Genomic DNA, 16337 nt, shown 5'->3' on the forward strand with positions numbered 1-16337 from the left:
CTGTGCGTCAGATACTGGCCAGAGGCCCCCAGGCTGGAACAGTCCAGGGTGTCTGAGACTCCCAGGGTGGGTTGGGCTGCTAGAGGCACACAGCACTCGGACAGTGTCTTTGTCGTGCCCAAAAATGGGAGTGTGGCTCTAAACAATCTTCAGTCCTCCCCCCGCACCCACTCCTTACTAAAGTGTGTTAGGGACTCTGAGCAAGTCCAAACCCCAGTCAACCTTCTCAAGGAAAGGGGCAGATAAAAGCGGCGCTTTGCTTCTGCTGCGATTGGGTGTACCCTTGCATTTTTCATATTACTTTGTAATATGAAACAAGAGTTTCGGGCATAGATCTTTGCTGTATGTAATCCGTATGTGCTAGGAAAGAGTGTCAAAATTTAGAAAAGGTTACACACATTTATGTATTAACTCAAAGCGGTGAAAAATGAAACACCCAGAATTTCATCTTCTCTTTGTTTCCAAGGAGACTAGCAGTTTTGTATCACAGTATTCTATTACTCTTTAAGTAAGAGAAACAGACACACACTTCCCCCTCCCCCACAAGGAAACAAAGGCCATCACTCATACGGGAGAGGCTCGGGGACCGTGGTCTCCGGTTCACAAGTAACAAAATTGCAGAGTAAGAAGGGCCCTGGGAGGCCCCCTAGTCCAATCAATGCATTTTGCAAACTGGGGAGCTGGCCCCGCAAGGGCAAGTGACTATTCAAGGTCAGGCGCAGGTTGGTGACTGGGCAAGGACAACAGCTTGGGTCTTTTCCCATCATGCTGCCTCCCTTTGTGCAGTTCAAGATGAGATTCCAGACCAAGGTGGGAGCCAATCAGCGCACACCAGTGAACCAGAGGCTTCTGGTTTGCCTTTGTTCCCAGTGGAACTGCCCGACGGTTTGACAGCTCCACACACAGAGTTCTTGTTCCAAATCCTGTCTTCTCCTTAGAGCTCTGATTTTGCTCCTCCCAGTGTACTTACGTGCCACGTTCAGAGATGTCTGACCGTGGGTGCCTGTGAGGGTGGGAGACTAGCCATTCTGAGGAGTCTGAGGCTTGAGGAGGGTGGGTTGAGGCTGTAATAAGAAGAGTACAAGTGAGAGCTACTATCTAGGGAACACGACCTTGTGCCTGGCATGTCACACAAACTGACTCCTATAAATCCCCACAGACCCTAGGTGGGGTGATGATCATCATCCGCAGTCCTCATCTGGTGAAACTGAGGCACAGAGGCAGAAACGCTCATCCAAGGCCCCATCATTACCAAACAGCGAGCTGGGATCCCAACCCAGGTCCTCTGGCCCCCAGGGCCCATGTCCTCAGGGATCGGCCCCCTGGCTGAAACGTAAGGGAGTGGGGTGCGGCCGTTTACTGGTGTGTCCACTTCCGACCACATAGTCTCCACTACAACAGAGCTGTTCACCAGGCCAGACATTCACTCCACAGCCCTGGAGGGGTCCTTTGACTTCAGACTTTTTAAAGAGGAAAGAACGGTTGGCTGAAAATGGTTGAACTTATATGTGGAAGAGGAACTGCGAGTAATATGAAGTTGAAGGCAGAATCACATTCAAATCCAGTTAAAGACGTGCACACAAGTCTCCAGGCTCATCTTGCCCTGTCTCCTCCCCACTTCCCAGCTCTCAAGTGCCTGGTGTGGTAGAAGGAACCGAGGGTCAGACAAACGAGATCCAAATGCAGCTCCAGCCACGAGATCTGCAGAGCGGCATCCAGACATCCATTTCAGCAAGAAGACATGAGGACCCCAGCTCCCCAGGCATGGCAGCTCATGTCTCTTGTCCTGCTTCCTTCCATTGCATGTCCACTCCTCCGGCTCCCTCACAAGACATCCTGCGCTTCCCTGTTCAAGCCAGGCCAGGCTCGCAGCTCCTTCCTTGTCCTAGGAATCTGTGATGACCTACACCTCACATCTTTGCAGATTTCTGGGCTCAGAATGCACCTCAGTACTCGCTCTGTATCCGGAGCAGAGCTCAGGAATCTGCTTCTGCCCGAGGCAGCTGCGAAATGGCTCCAGTGAGCGCTGTTTCTGCAGTGCTGGCCTTTCTCAGGGCATGGAGCAGGCGCTGGCTGCTTTCCTTCTGCAGCTCCGCGCTCTGTCCATGCGTGCCCGAGGGAATTTCCACCTGATGCCCTGACATGGTAACGTTTAAGGTCACCACCGCCGCCCACTGCCCGCCCTCTGAGCCCTGGCAGTGTAAATGTTGAATTGTGTCATACCCCTCATCCGCAGCTTGCCATGGCTTGGGCGAGCGCACAAACACACATACTCCATAAGCCGACAGTTATTGGTAAGATATCCTGTAACTACAGTGGAGGCTCTGTAAACACAACAGAGGTGTTGCACATGCAATTCCTGGCGATTGGTGGTTCCATTCACAGAACATCTAAGTGTTCAGGAGGTACCTACCTGCAATTCCATTTCCCTCTGCAGGGACAGATGCCCACCATCCCTGCCCTTTCCAGCCCCCTCCCTCCGTGGCATCACTCCTCCCTTTCTACTGTGTCTTTCTCTTTTAGCGTATTAACATGCTCCCATCTCTCTCGTCTTAAAAAACCAATAATCCCTCCCTAATCTTAAGTCACTGTTAAATTCCCTTAGCACTGAACCAGCTCGACTCAGTGGAGTGGGAGTAGAAACCTGCTTCATCTATTCTCCCACGGTTGGTCCCTTCGAGTGCTGGAGTAGCTCTTTCCAGTAGAATTTTCTATGCTGGTGGAAATGTTCTGTGTCTATGCCATCCAATAGAGTAGCCACTGCTGAATGTTCAGTGTTGGATATCATAGTGTTTATAGAGAAGGTGCTCAGAAAATAGTTATGCAATGAATGACTGTGCTCCAGGACAAGTGGGAGAGACGTTGGCAATGCCTAAGACCCCCAGAGCTAAGGGACCCATTATCCAGGCATAAGGACTTATAGCTCAGAGTCAAGTGGACACAATCCTCAAAAAGAGGAAATTCAGGAGAATGAGATGAGAAGAGCCCCGTCTTGCTGATGGCATCAATTTGGCTCATTAGCTCTGGGGGCTGAGGGCCGTGGCCTCAGGACCCAATGCTGTTCTCTTGTTGGGAATCTGTGAGTTACCGGGGCTGTCAGAGGGGTCCTTGGCCAGGCAAGTGGAGTCGTGGGGCAGGACAGTGAGCCGAAGGAAGCCAGGGCCCTTTGCAGAGCAGGAAGGGACGTGGCTTGTGAGAAATGGGGCTCTGTGCTCTTTGCTCTACCTGCGTCTTTCCCAGGAAGGTGGTGCTCCCGCAGAATCTCAGAATATGTCTTTCATAGGATCAAATCTGTCTGTAATGGGCTTCTTTCCTCAGAAAATATCATCAGTAAAGACGACAGCGTCAATCCAATATGTTCTTATGAAATAGAGTTGAAAACTCGAAAGTCGATACCTAGTCAATCCCATCCACACCCCGCAGGATGCCACCGTGTATTTTGCAAACGAGGGAGAAAGCAGCAGAGCTGAGGCTGTGCGTCCAGGGAGACTCATCACCCTCGCTAAACCCGGGGCCTCCGCTGTCTTGAGGTGTGCCACTGTCTTCTGGGTGTGCCCCATGCCTCCCCTCATTTTCACCGGCGCATGTGGCTCCCCTTTCACATCGCAACAGGTTTCCTGCACTGCTGCAGGCGGATAACCGCAGCTGCCCCCACAGCTCTGGCCTGATGGCAGCGCACACCTCCTTTACTTCCCCTCATCACCTTAGCTTCTTCTAAGGAAAAGCACGTCACGTCGCCAGGCCTCATGATAAGGAATTATGCCCTGGTGGACATAAAGCACTCAGTTCTTCCCACAGATCTGGTATGACCTTGATCCTGGAATCCCAAAGGTCAACTGAGTTGTCTCCAAAGTTTGGAGACAGATACTCTCACAAAAGTTGCAATGCCACACAATAAGAGTTGTTATAATCAGTCACACATGGTGTTGTGGGAACACGGGAAAATAAGCAACTAACTCTGCCTTGGGGAAAGCAGAGAAGGCGCCCTGGAGGAGTTGACATCAGAGCAGTGTCCTGCTGTGGACAAGGGCAGGAAAAGGTATCTCAGGAAGAGGCAACAGCTGAAGCACAGGCACAGAGGCATGATAGCGTGAGGTTCATCAGAGCAGACGCATGCAGTCCTGTGTGGCCAGAGCATGAAGAAATGGAAAAGGACGGATAAAGACTTTGAAGGGATGGGCATGGCATGTGGTTGAGTGACCTCATGGGTCACATAGGCAGTTACCAACTTTGCCTACATGTCAGTCTAGCCACGAATCTGATTCTTACTAGAGCCACGCTGTTACAGCTTCATAGCATCTTTAGAGCTGAATCTTTTGAGAGAATCAGAACAACCTATGCATTTTACAGATTAGTAAATTTAGGAACAGAGAGGGTAAGTGACTTGCCAAGAGATCACACAGCAGTTTAGGATGGAGCCACTTACCTTGAGTTGGTGGCTGTTAACTCAGGGTCATACAGCAGGGACACATGTAGTTTCTACAGGTGACGTCACCAATTAGAAGTGTGTTCTTGGACATGAAAGTTATGTTCCCAGATATAAACAGTGCTATGATGATGAGTGGTTTTTATGACATTTTTACACTTTTCTCTATTTGCCAAAAAGTTTTACATAAATATGCATTACTTCTGCAACCAAAAAAGGACATATTTGGGGGCCAGCCCTGTGGCATAGTGGTTAAGTTTGGCGTGCTCCACTTCAGCGGCCTGGGTGCAGACACACACCGCACATCAGACACGCTGTGGCAGCATCCCACATACAAAATAGAGGAAGATTAGGACAGATGTTAGCTCAGCGACAGTCTTGCTCAGCAAAAAAAAAAAAAAAAAAGCAAGCACATATTTGTGAGGGAAAAAAATGTCTTTTTAGTACTTTAGTCGCTAAGAGGCTTCAGCTGTGGCTCACAGCAAACCTGCCCTGAAATGGATTTAACATTAACAGGGCAGAGTGTTTGGAGCCAGTGCCCACTAAGTGGGCCGGGGAGCTGGGATGCCGAGTTTTTGTGGGTGTATCTATCTCCACTTGGATCTATGCTGCCTTACAGTTTAACGTAAATTCTTCAGCTTCTAGTTGACTTCTTTCAAAATAAAATACCTTGCTGGCTCTTCAAATAAAAAGTGTATATAGTTTTGTTAAAGAGTAAAAACAGAGCTGTGGCATCAGCAGATTCACCAGAGGGAATCTGGTAACAGCTCTCAGAGAGCCTAAAAACTCCAGCAGGGCATTTATGTGGCACAAAGAGTCAGAGACGTGCACAGAGGTTGTGCGTTGGCCACTACAGCACGGTGCCTGGTGACCCATTTTTGGTGAAGGAAGGGAAGAGAGAGGGAAAGGAGAAGATGGGAAACTGCTCAAAATAGCTAAATGTCTAATAATGAAAGATTGGCTAAATTATTGCACGTAAATAGCCTGTACTGTGTACGTCTGTGTATGTGATGTGATGGAAGCAGAATGCAAACACCATGTGAATTTGTTTCCCAGAATGTCTGTGTGTGTGTATGTTCGTATGCTCAGACACAGGACCGGAGCACCATGCGGCCGACCCTGGCCATGGGATTTCCAGGTCCTGGAATTACAGATCTTCATTTCCTCCCTCATATTTCTGTATCCCCAAAGTTTCTGCAACAGACACCCTGCTGCTATCAGCAGAATATTCACAAAACGTACTGTGAAAGAGCATTGTTGGGACTGGTCAGAAAAACGTCAACAAAAATAAAGTAACCTTTCCTGTGCTCCTGCAATGGGCTCAGCACATGCTGTGTGCTGGGGAGACAAGGAGGAGTCAGACGTGCTTCCTCATCCTTGAGTCCAGAGTCCAGCGGAGGAGACAAATTCAGACAGACAAATACAATGCAACATGATTAAGTATTGCATAGGTCAGTAAACAAGAGGGCAGCAGGGATGCAAAGGGGAAAGCATGCACTCTGCCTGGGGGAGGTGAGCAAAAGCATCACAAAGGAGGAGATGATTGAGTGGCGCTCTGACGATGGGAGAGGAGTTTGTCAGGAGGCCAGGGTTAAGGTAGGGCATTCCCCACAGCCAGAGGGCGTGGAGAAGAGCATGGCAGGATCAGTGGGGAGAAACAAGGAGGGGCGCAATGAGGAAAGGTTCTGCATGGCCACTCACAACTCTGGACTCCATCCTATGGGAAACGAGGAGCCCACAACAGACACGGGGAAAGGTCACTTCAGCGCTCACGTTGAGGACGGTCTAGATCAGACTCCAGGGGAGAAAACTTCGCCAAATCATTTTTAACAGTTAGTTGTCTTTGATATTCTTTTTCTTTAGCATGGTGAGATTATGGGTCATCCCTTTCTAGTATCTTCTTTTTACATATCTTTCCTTGTTGCTAAATTATTTTCATCATTTAAAATATTGGGGAAAAATAGTTTTTATAGATAGTCAATGAAATTTTTCACTTCAGATGCTTATCTTTTCTTGTGATTTGATAGTATAAATCAGGTTGGAAATATCCTTTCCCGGCAAAAAAATTTTCCATCAACATTAAAAACGTACTCGCCAGAGGAAATCAGCCTCGCACCTTCCACGCAGGCGTGAAGCCCCTGGCTGTTCATACCCGCAGTCTGCTTTTTTCACTTTCCACAAGCATTTTCCCGGTGTTGTCATCCATTCTCTGAAGCCCTGCTTCACAGGGCTCCTCGAGGGCCCACGTGCAGATGCTCCGTAGCTTATTTAAATATCCCCCACTGCTGGACTGGTAGTTGGCTTCCGATGTGCTAAAATAAGGCTGCCACGAACCTCTTGCTGTGTCGACTTTCTTCCTCGCCATCGGTTACAGGAAATGAGAATCCGTGCAAAGGGTGAACAGAATCAATCCCAAAGGAGTTAAAGAATAGGGGCCTGTCTAAGACTCTTCACACGTACTGCCAAATTGCTTTTGTGTGTGGGCCGTTTCAGTTCACACTCCCTGCAGAACGTGGTTTTCAGCTGTTGCTCTTTTTCATGGCAACTGGTCTGGATTTGAGTTCTATATCTGTCAACCGGGAGCGAGTCCCCCTTCATTTTGGCCCCCAGGTTCCTCAACTGAGGGAGAGGAGGGGGGAGGTTCTGCAGAGAGGATGTTTGTTTCTATTCTCTATGACAAATAAATCTGGAATTAAAGGAATCTGCTATTATTTTGAGCTATTACCCTTGAAAACAGCATTTGTTTCTGGCTTCCCTTCTTTGGCTCCATTTTTTCAAGGTGAAACCAGGCATGAGACAAATCTACAGCATTTCTCCCACACACCCACACACAAATCTCATTTTCTGCCAGATTTAAAATGCAGTGGTTACAGAGTGGTGCCTGTTATTCGAGTCGACACGATGCCCCTACCACTATATATCACTGATGAATCCAACACGGAAACGAGGCAAAGAGAAAAATGAGCATAGACTCAAAGTGTCTGTGGTAATGAAATCGCTTTTCAGCTTCACGTGCCTGCGAGTTCATGCTCATTCTCATTTCCCAATTTCTTCCCAAATTTGCTACCCCAGTGATTGACGCTCCAATTACAATGTCCTTCCCTTGCTCCCATGTCATCCGATAAATGCCATGGCCTTTTGCTGCACTGTGCACTCATTTTCCAATTACTGTGGGTAAATAGGGATGAGCAAGCAATTGAATTGAAGCTTTTAAATCATTTGATTTGGTCCTGAGCAAAATTTCAGAGATTGAGACATAAACATCAAGGCCATTGTCTCCAGAAATGACCAGTGTTGGGAGAAACTGCCTGAACAGGCCCCCTTCTGCAAAAAGCAGTTTGCACTGGGACATCTTTACCCCAAAGTGACTTCACGTTCCAAAAGGACATGTTTCCAAGCCTTTCAGTGTGACGCCCTCATTTGTTTCAATTCTGAGCTGGTGCCCATCAGCCAGCCTCTTTCAATCTCCATTAGTAAGTTGGAAATTTATTTAGAAAGCCGACAGGTACTATTTGGGGGATTAATGACCACTGATTTATGAATATTGAGCAGCATTTCAGTAATCGGAGGCAGAGTAATCACCAGCGGCCGCAGCCAGCTCTCCCCGCCACTACAGTCTACAGCAGTCACTCAAAGCCAGTTAAACGATTCTGATTTACGACCTTAACCTTCAGGGTCCACTCCATTTGCTCTCTCGGTGTGTAAATTCTAAAAATGCAATTCCCTCTACCCCCTGAGAGCCAATTTAAGTCAACATTATACATGAACCGAGGATGCAGGAATTCTCAGATCTCTTATTTTACTCATTAAATTTGCACAGAACATCTTGCAATTAAAATTTCACATAGATTTCTTCTTATGATTGACATTTGGCCTTGATGAAATGAGTTCAAATTTGGTGTCTCAGAAGACCCAGAAGGACAGAGCCGGGTCTGGACATTGTTTCGAGAGATGATGACGGGGCACGAATAGTTTGATTAACATTTTGCACGGACTCATCGAGGAAGGGCTGCCTCCACCACACAGCGAAAGGCACTGGGGGGCCAAGCCAAGAATGAGAAACAAACCCCATCTGCTTTGAAAACTCTGCTCATTTAGTTTGGCCATAATGAAACAAGAGGCTCACAAACTGTTAGAGCAAGAAGAAGTCTCGCAGATCTCACAGATCAAAGGCTCGTGTTTCAGATAAAGACCCTGGTTTCCAGAGGGGAAAGGACTTCCTCAGCATGGCAGACATGTGGGTGCTCCTGAATCTCTTCTTCCGTGGGCCGCCCTTCAGTGTGACTGTGGAACCAAATTCTGGCCGATGGAGTGACGGCTGCCACCTCCAGGCTGGCTCATGAAAACCTTCCACATGCAATCCTCACTCTCCTTCCCCGTCCTACTAAATGGACAGCTGTGTGAGTGGGAAATAGACGTATTGAGTTAGGCCACTGAAGTTCAGGGGGTGCTTTAGCAATTAGACTAGTCTAACACGTCCAAGGCTCACCATGGGTCAATAAGCCCATCCTTGAGTACTACACCCAAGGGCACACAGTGGGTCAGTTGGCCTGTCCTTGACTAACACACCGAAAGGCACACAGTGATTCAGTGAAGCCACAGAGGTGGAGCCCAGGCTTCAAGACTGAGTGCCTAGGGCCCTTCTACTCCATCCAAAGTGCCTTGGGGTTTTTTTTTTTTTTTTGAGAAATCAAAATTTAAAATGTACACATCTAACTAGGTGTCAGGACTGGGCCTGAGCACGGGTTTGGGAAAGTAGCTCCCCTCTCTCACGCATCTCTTTAAAGGATGCATAGGCCCTGGGGCCACTGGTTCATTTCCCTGGTATGTGGCTGTGCTTATTATACTGTGGACAGGAGGCATTTTGACAGGAGGAGGATAAAGTGGCTTATTGACGCAGGTTTGCAGGGGTGGAGCCTGAGGCAGGAGCCCAGGAAAGATGGCAGTGCTGTCTCGTTGCCCAACTCTGCAGAAAAGGGGAGGGCCCGGAGCAGCACTGCAGCTGAGGGGCAGGTTGATGGGAGGCTAGGTGAGACTCCAGGCTGCCCAGTGCTGCTTCACGGCCCAGGGCACGAAGGGCAGCAGGGAGGGGACAGTGATGAGTAAATGTTACCAACAGGCTGGGGGAGAGGGATCCTTGACACATAGCATTTGCCAAGTCCCATGGCCAATTTCAAGCTACCAACATGATGTCATTAACCTCTGAGTTGGGAAGAGATGCACAGAATAGGCTTTTGCAAGCCAGTGGAAGCCAGCTCTGGCACACACTGGGATGGAGTGGCAAGAACTCGACATAGCTTCAGCACCCTGCAGCTCTGAGGGGGCTCAGTGATGAATGGCTGAGCCCAGTGGGAGCACACTCTCCTGGAAGGCACCAGCAACAGAGGCAGGAGAGGCTCCTTTCCTAGATATCTGTGCACACAGTGGGTCACTGGACAACCCCTGACTAATATAGCCAAGAGATCCAACGTGTGCACCCACAAGGGAGGGTGAGATGGCAGAAGACACACAGACACATCCTAGGCACAGGGGCTTTGTCAGAGGGCAATGGGAGGAGGTCAGAGGCTGTGGACCTGGTATTTCACAGGTCAGGGAGAGAAAGTAGCATAGTTTGGGCATTCATGTTAATACAGCTTCATCTTTACCCACAGGCTGCTGAGACCTGGGCCATTTGGATGCCTCAGAAAGACAATGCTGACACTTAGAATAAGAGGATTTCCAAGCCTAGAAGTCACTAACATCTACCAAATATTCCAGAGGGGAAAAAAAGCACTCAAAACACGTTGTCTGGCAGAAGGTGATGTGGAATTGGATTAAGAATATCCGATTCCGGTCTCAGTCCTACCACTTTACATCTCAAATTTAGTTTCTTCAACTGTAGAATAGGAAGCAGGCTATTGTCATTCGCAGGTTCCCGGCAAGAGTTCGAGGAGACAGGACGTGCGGCACACCTCCCGCCCAGGAGCCGTCCCTCCATCACGCAGGGAACGCACATTCAGAGGGTTTCTGAGCCGGAACCACCGTCTCCTCCGGACTGCAGACTTCGCCTGTAATGTCTCTGCTAACCTCAGAGCCAAGTTAGAGGCAAAACAATATTTGACTCACCCACCTTCTTCCTGATTGGCCCAGGGGACTTGCAAACTCAAACCCAAACCCAATCCCAGACCCAGACCCAGAGAGAGTGCTCAGTCGTCAGCTAATCGGCTTCACTGATTCAACTGGCCAATCGGCCAACTGTTTCCCGCGTGGATTCCAATGCCAGGCAAGACTGCACTGCGGGCGTGGGCGGAACTTCAATAGACAAGGACACGTCAGGCAGACAAACATGTTAGGAAGACTGGCGCTGCAGGTGGAACCCTGCTCCCTGAGAAACACGCCCACCTGGCGCGGGAGGCGGAAGCGCATCCACCCTGCACCAGAGCCAGCCGCCGTGGGCAAGGGGAAAGGAAGTAGTGCGTTGCCAGGGAGCGTTTCTTCTCCACGTCCAAGGCCTCTCTCAGGGTGTCACCTCCTCGTCTCCCTCCCCCCAGACAAAAGCAGATACGATAATGGAGCAGAGGAGGGTTGGCAAATAGACGACAGGGCGGAGTGCTCACACATCCTTCCTTCTTTCCTTTCATTTGCTCGTCAGCGAGTGAGCATTCGGTAAGTGTCTAGGTCCCAGGCACAGTGCTAGGGGACACAGGACACGAAGCAAGGTCCCTGCCATCTAGTAGCTCAGTTTGGGAGGAACGGGGGACAGGGAGAGACATCTGTAAACAGATCACAACAATAAGATATTACCGATGCCCACCGTTACATAGACGGGTCCTGGAGGGACCTCAGTGGGGCCCAGGGGGGCAGGGGTCAACCTCACCTGGTGGGGGAGGCTAGGGAATGCCTCCTGGAGACGTGTGTCACTTAAGCTGAGTGGGAACTGACTCAGCGGTCTGGAGGAAAGCAGCGTTTACAACGCAGGGAACAGGAACAGTGCCAGTGAGGGCACCAGCACATGGAACCATATGACAGTTTGGGGAGCTGCTGAGAACTCAGTAAGGCCAGAGTGTTGGGGGCAAAAGGAGGTTCCTTGAGAAACAAGATTGGAGGGGTGGGCAGAGGACAGATGGGGGCCAGTCTCACTTTGACCCCAGCTGGCAGATGCACCCCATGTCCCTCCGACCAGCACAGCTCTCAGCCCCTTCTCCATAATCCAAGAAAAGCATATGTACACGGCTCAGGACCCAGGAACACAGGAAGGCAGGACAGAAGGGAACGTGTGTCTCCAGGCTACGGGGTCATGCAAAGATGCCCTGGACCGTTGTAGACAGGGAAGGTGCAAACACAGTTCACAGCCCCAGGTGCCAATTATCGGGCCATGCTGCTATCTGGCAGCACAATGTGAGGGGCAAATGTTGTCCCAGCTCCTGGGACACACCTACAGGGAGCCTTGGATACTCGCTTTCAGAGAGTCACATGGATTATCACAACCCATCAGCCCCCATCAGCCCTTGTCCGTGACATCAGCTGTCTTGTGATTTATCAGCCCAGCGTTATCCCACTTGGCATGATTCTGTGATGCCTCTCTTAAGCTACCCAGGCACTGGCTGCTCCCATCTGTGCTGTGCAGAGCTGCGGCACGCCATTCTCCCACCGACGCTAATAATTGTCACAGTAATGGCCATCTCACTCTGCCTTCGTCCCGTGCTCTGGGCTCCTGACGAACATTTGTGCACACAGCCTCTGCTGCTCGCGCTCCTGGGCAAGCAGCAGGCACATGCTCAAATCAAGCTCCCTGTGGTGGGGCCCCTGAGTCCACCTCTGTCCACTACAGACCTGTCTCTCCCAGTTAGTTCAGTGCCTGGGCCACGGCTCCATCCCAGGCAGGCACTGCTCTCATAATGACCATCCCGGCAACAGTATCCGGCACTAACTGGCACTGTGCGAGCACATTCACGGGCGGCGTCACTGTTCCCATCTTACAGAACAGGAGCTGAGGCTGAGAGAGGCAGCTCGCCCCAGGCGCCCAGCTGGCCCATGTGAGAGCTGAGCTCGAGCCAGTGTTGTCCAGCACTCTCTCCTAACAAAGAACAGTTAAGTGACCATCGCTAATGATGTCGTTGCTGACCCTGAGACAGATGTACTGCACTGCAGCGCCCTGACACTTGTCTACAGAGCTCCCCGGGCCAAGAGCCTGGAGGGAACACATCAGCCCTGGCAGTGGCTTCAGGCTGAGCTGGGCCCCAGCCATCCTAAGGAGGACATTATCAAACAACCTTTGTCAACGTGCAATAATCTTCCCTATCTGAGGTTCATTACGGACTCAGAGGAGCAGAGAGAGAGAGTGCATTTGTACATGAGTGTGTGGGGGCACATGTGTGTATGTGTGTGTAAGTGACAGAGAGAGAAAGAAAGAGAGGAAGACAGAAAGGGATAGAGAGAGCTCTAGACTGATCAAGAGTGACAGAGGGCAACTCCATTTTGGAGGTAATATTTGGGACTATTTTTTTTTTGGTGAGGAAGATTGTCCCTGAGCTAACATCTATGCCAATCTTCTTCTATTTCCTATGTGGGATGATGCCACAGCACGGCTTGATGAGCAGTGTGTAGGTCTGTGCCCAGGATCGGAACCAGCAAGTCCTGGGCCACCAAAGTGGAATGCTCAAATTTAACCACTATGCCACAGGCCAGGCCCCTAGGACAAGTTTTTAAAAATTGCAACATGCCTCTTCAGTTGGGGTAAATATACTGAGCTCCGAGCTGCAAAATATTGGAGCATCTCAGAAACGAGTGTGAGCTGTCTCCCACCCTGCAGCCCCCCTCCAATCCTCACAGTGCTTTTGATCCCTGTTAGGGCTCTGATCGTATTCTAGCTAGTACCCTCTCACACCATGACCGTCTGCAGAGGCACAGCAGGTAGGTAGGACAGTCCTAAGTGTGTTCCCCAAGGGCAAGACTTCTAGCTTGTGTATCACTCTACCCACAGCGCCCAGCCGAGTGTCACACACATCGGAGATGCTCAACAGAGACTCATTGACTGAAAAGTTCACGTTCCCGAAGGGAAATGCATCATGCAAACAAATAGGCTTTGATAGGACATGGGTGCCACCATGGAAGAAGCAGGACGATGTGCAAGAGTGGACCACACAGATGCTTGTACACCCGTGTTCACGGCAGCATTATTCACAAGAGCCAAAAGGGCCACTAACGGATGAACAGATCAACAAAATGTGGTCCCTCCACACAATAGACCATTATTCAGCCACAAAAATGAAGGAGACTCTGACCCATGTTACAGCGTGGACGAACCTTGAGGACATTACACTAAATGAAAGAAGCCAGTCACAAAAGGACAAATACCGTATGACTCCTCTTACATGAACTATCTAGAAGAGGCAGGTTCGTAGAGACAGAAAGTAGATGAGAAGCGACCAAGGGCTGAGGGAAGGGAGGAAGGGAGAGTTATTGCTTTAAAGATGCAGAGTTTCTGTGTGAGGTAATGAAAAGTTTTGCTGCTAAACAGTGGTGATGGTTGTACAACATTGTGAATGTAATTAATGCCACTGAATTGTACACTTAAAAATGGTTACAATTTTTTTAATTGCAAATTTTAGCAAATTTTATGATATCTATATCTATCCACAAAAGAAACTCAGAAAAAAAAGGAATCAGGGATTGATGGATGGATGACATTGACAACTGTAGAGTTTGGTATTTAAAAAAACAAAAAGAATAGACCAGCGTGGAGAAGAGTTCATTCACTCCAGAGCATCAGAGAGGGCTTCCTGGAGGAGGTGACAACTGAATGTGCTATCAAATGCACTGGTCTTTGCAACTGGGAGAGGGAAGGTCATCGCAGGAGCAGGAATAGCCCGTGAGAGGTTCTGCCTCCTCGGGTCCTTGGTAATGAGATATACCTGCTGAACCCTAAGCAGCACTCTATTTCCCCCACAGGGCTCTCTGGGGTCCAGGGGAAGGACCATCCCATCCCCCGAGGAGACCACACTCCACTCTCACTGCCCACGCAGAATCTGCAAGACTCAATTGGCTCCCTCCTCCACGAAGCCCCCTCACTGGCGCTGCCAGCACGCCCTCTCCCTGCTCTGAATTCCACTGTACTCCGAGCTGTTCCACACATTCTCAGAACTTAATTACACCGTGCTTTGCATTACTTCCTAATTCAGCATCCCCAAAGCCATTCTGTGGTTTACTGATCCCCTGAAATGTCCTGTGAACAAGAGTTTCCACAGTCAGATAATTTGGGGAAATGCAGCAAAAACTCCCTCTTGAACAGCACAATGCACATGAGCTTTTCAACACTAGGAGAAGCCCACTGTGTTTAACTTTGCTTAGCCCAGCGTGCCTTGCACAATTATTTGTCCACATGACTCTTTTCAATTATCACTAGTTAATATCTTGCTATACTCGTGTTCCTTGGGATGTAGGTAGGGAAATTCTGCCCTGAGAGATTCACAAACAAAACCTTGTCTTTCCAAGAAGAATGTAGGCTCCTGGAGGGTAGGATCTGCATTTGCAATTTCTTTTCCCCGATCGATCGCCTCACAGTGCCACACTCAGCACCTCACGGTGCATCCGGAAGGATCCTGTTTCCTTGACAACCTGCGCTGAGTTGCTATTTCAGGCCTTTGTCTCCATCTTTGGAGCCCCAGGAAAGCAGCAAATGCCAGAAGGCATTAGTCTGAGTGTGCAGCGTTTTTGACAAAGTGGCGTTAATAACGCTCAGCGCATCTTATCAGCTGGGCTCCCCCAGACAGGCAGGATGAGATGCCACTGATGACATATCACCGAAGCTGTCTCCTCGAGAGCCCACTGCTAACAATAGTGCTCCATTCTCTTTTATTTTTCTAGTTAATTTGGAAGGTGGGAAGTGGTGCTGCATTGTTTACAGCCTGTTCTTGGAGGTAATACGACCTCTCCAGCGAGTAACTCCCATCTCTGTCACACCATCTGTTTTGTCATCGTCAACAGCTCCACTGTGCTTGTGGAGCGCTTTACGGGGATGCCAAGGCCCAAGAGTGTTCTGCGTGCTTCTAATTATGAGGACAGAGCAATCACCACCTGGTCCCAGGGAAGGAGACACAGGCGAGGCCTCCTCCCTCATCAGCTAAGTGCCAGTAGCAGCTCCCCCAATCTGGACCATCTGCTATTTCCCCTCCGTTCTGCGCTGAGTACCTGGGCTCTGCCTGGGATGGAGAGAAGCCTAAAGCTCTTCCAGAATAGCACCAATCTGCCAACAAAGCTCAAAGAAACAGACTTGGCCTATGAGTGAAGGAAGTATCCATGGCCAGTTGACCCAATGGTGTCACATTGCTGCACTGTGACACACAAGCGATATCTGCGATGGAGTTCTCTCATAAGTTATGTTTATTTCTTCAATGACCTTCCTGGTATCTAGCACACTGTTGGTGCCACCATGTGTATTTGTTCCAGTTATCTGTAGCTTCGTAACGAATTGTCTTAAGACTTAGTGGCTTAAGCAGCAACCATTAATTTTGCTCACAAATCTTCAATTTGGGCAGGGCTCAGAGGGCCGGCTCATCTCCACTCCATGCCGTGGAAGCTGGGGCAGCCTGGTGGGCTGCGGGATTCAACTCCAAGATGGCACACTCCCTTGGCTAACAAGCTGGTGCTGGCTGTAGGCTGGTAGCTCAGCTGGGGCTTTCATCTGAGGGCCTTGCTTCCTTTCCACATGGCTTTGCTTTCCTCTCCATGGGGCTGCTTGGGCTTGCTCATAGCATGGTGGCTCAGTGGGGCTCCAAGTATTTCAGGAACAAGGGATAAAGCTGCCAGGCTCTTAAGATCCGGGCCTGGAAACTGGCACAGCATCACTTCCGTCAAATTCTATTGTTCAAGCAATCACCGAGCTCTCCTAGATATAAGGGGAGGGGTCGTAGATCCCATCTCTCGATGGGAA

The sequence above is a fragment of the Equus quagga genome, chromosome 7 (assembly GCF_021613505.1).
Source record: "Equus quagga isolate Etosha38 chromosome 7, UCLA_HA_Equagga_1.0, whole genome shotgun sequence".
Taxonomy (NCBI): domain Eukaryota; kingdom Metazoa; phylum Chordata; class Mammalia; order Perissodactyla; family Equidae; genus Equus; species Equus quagga.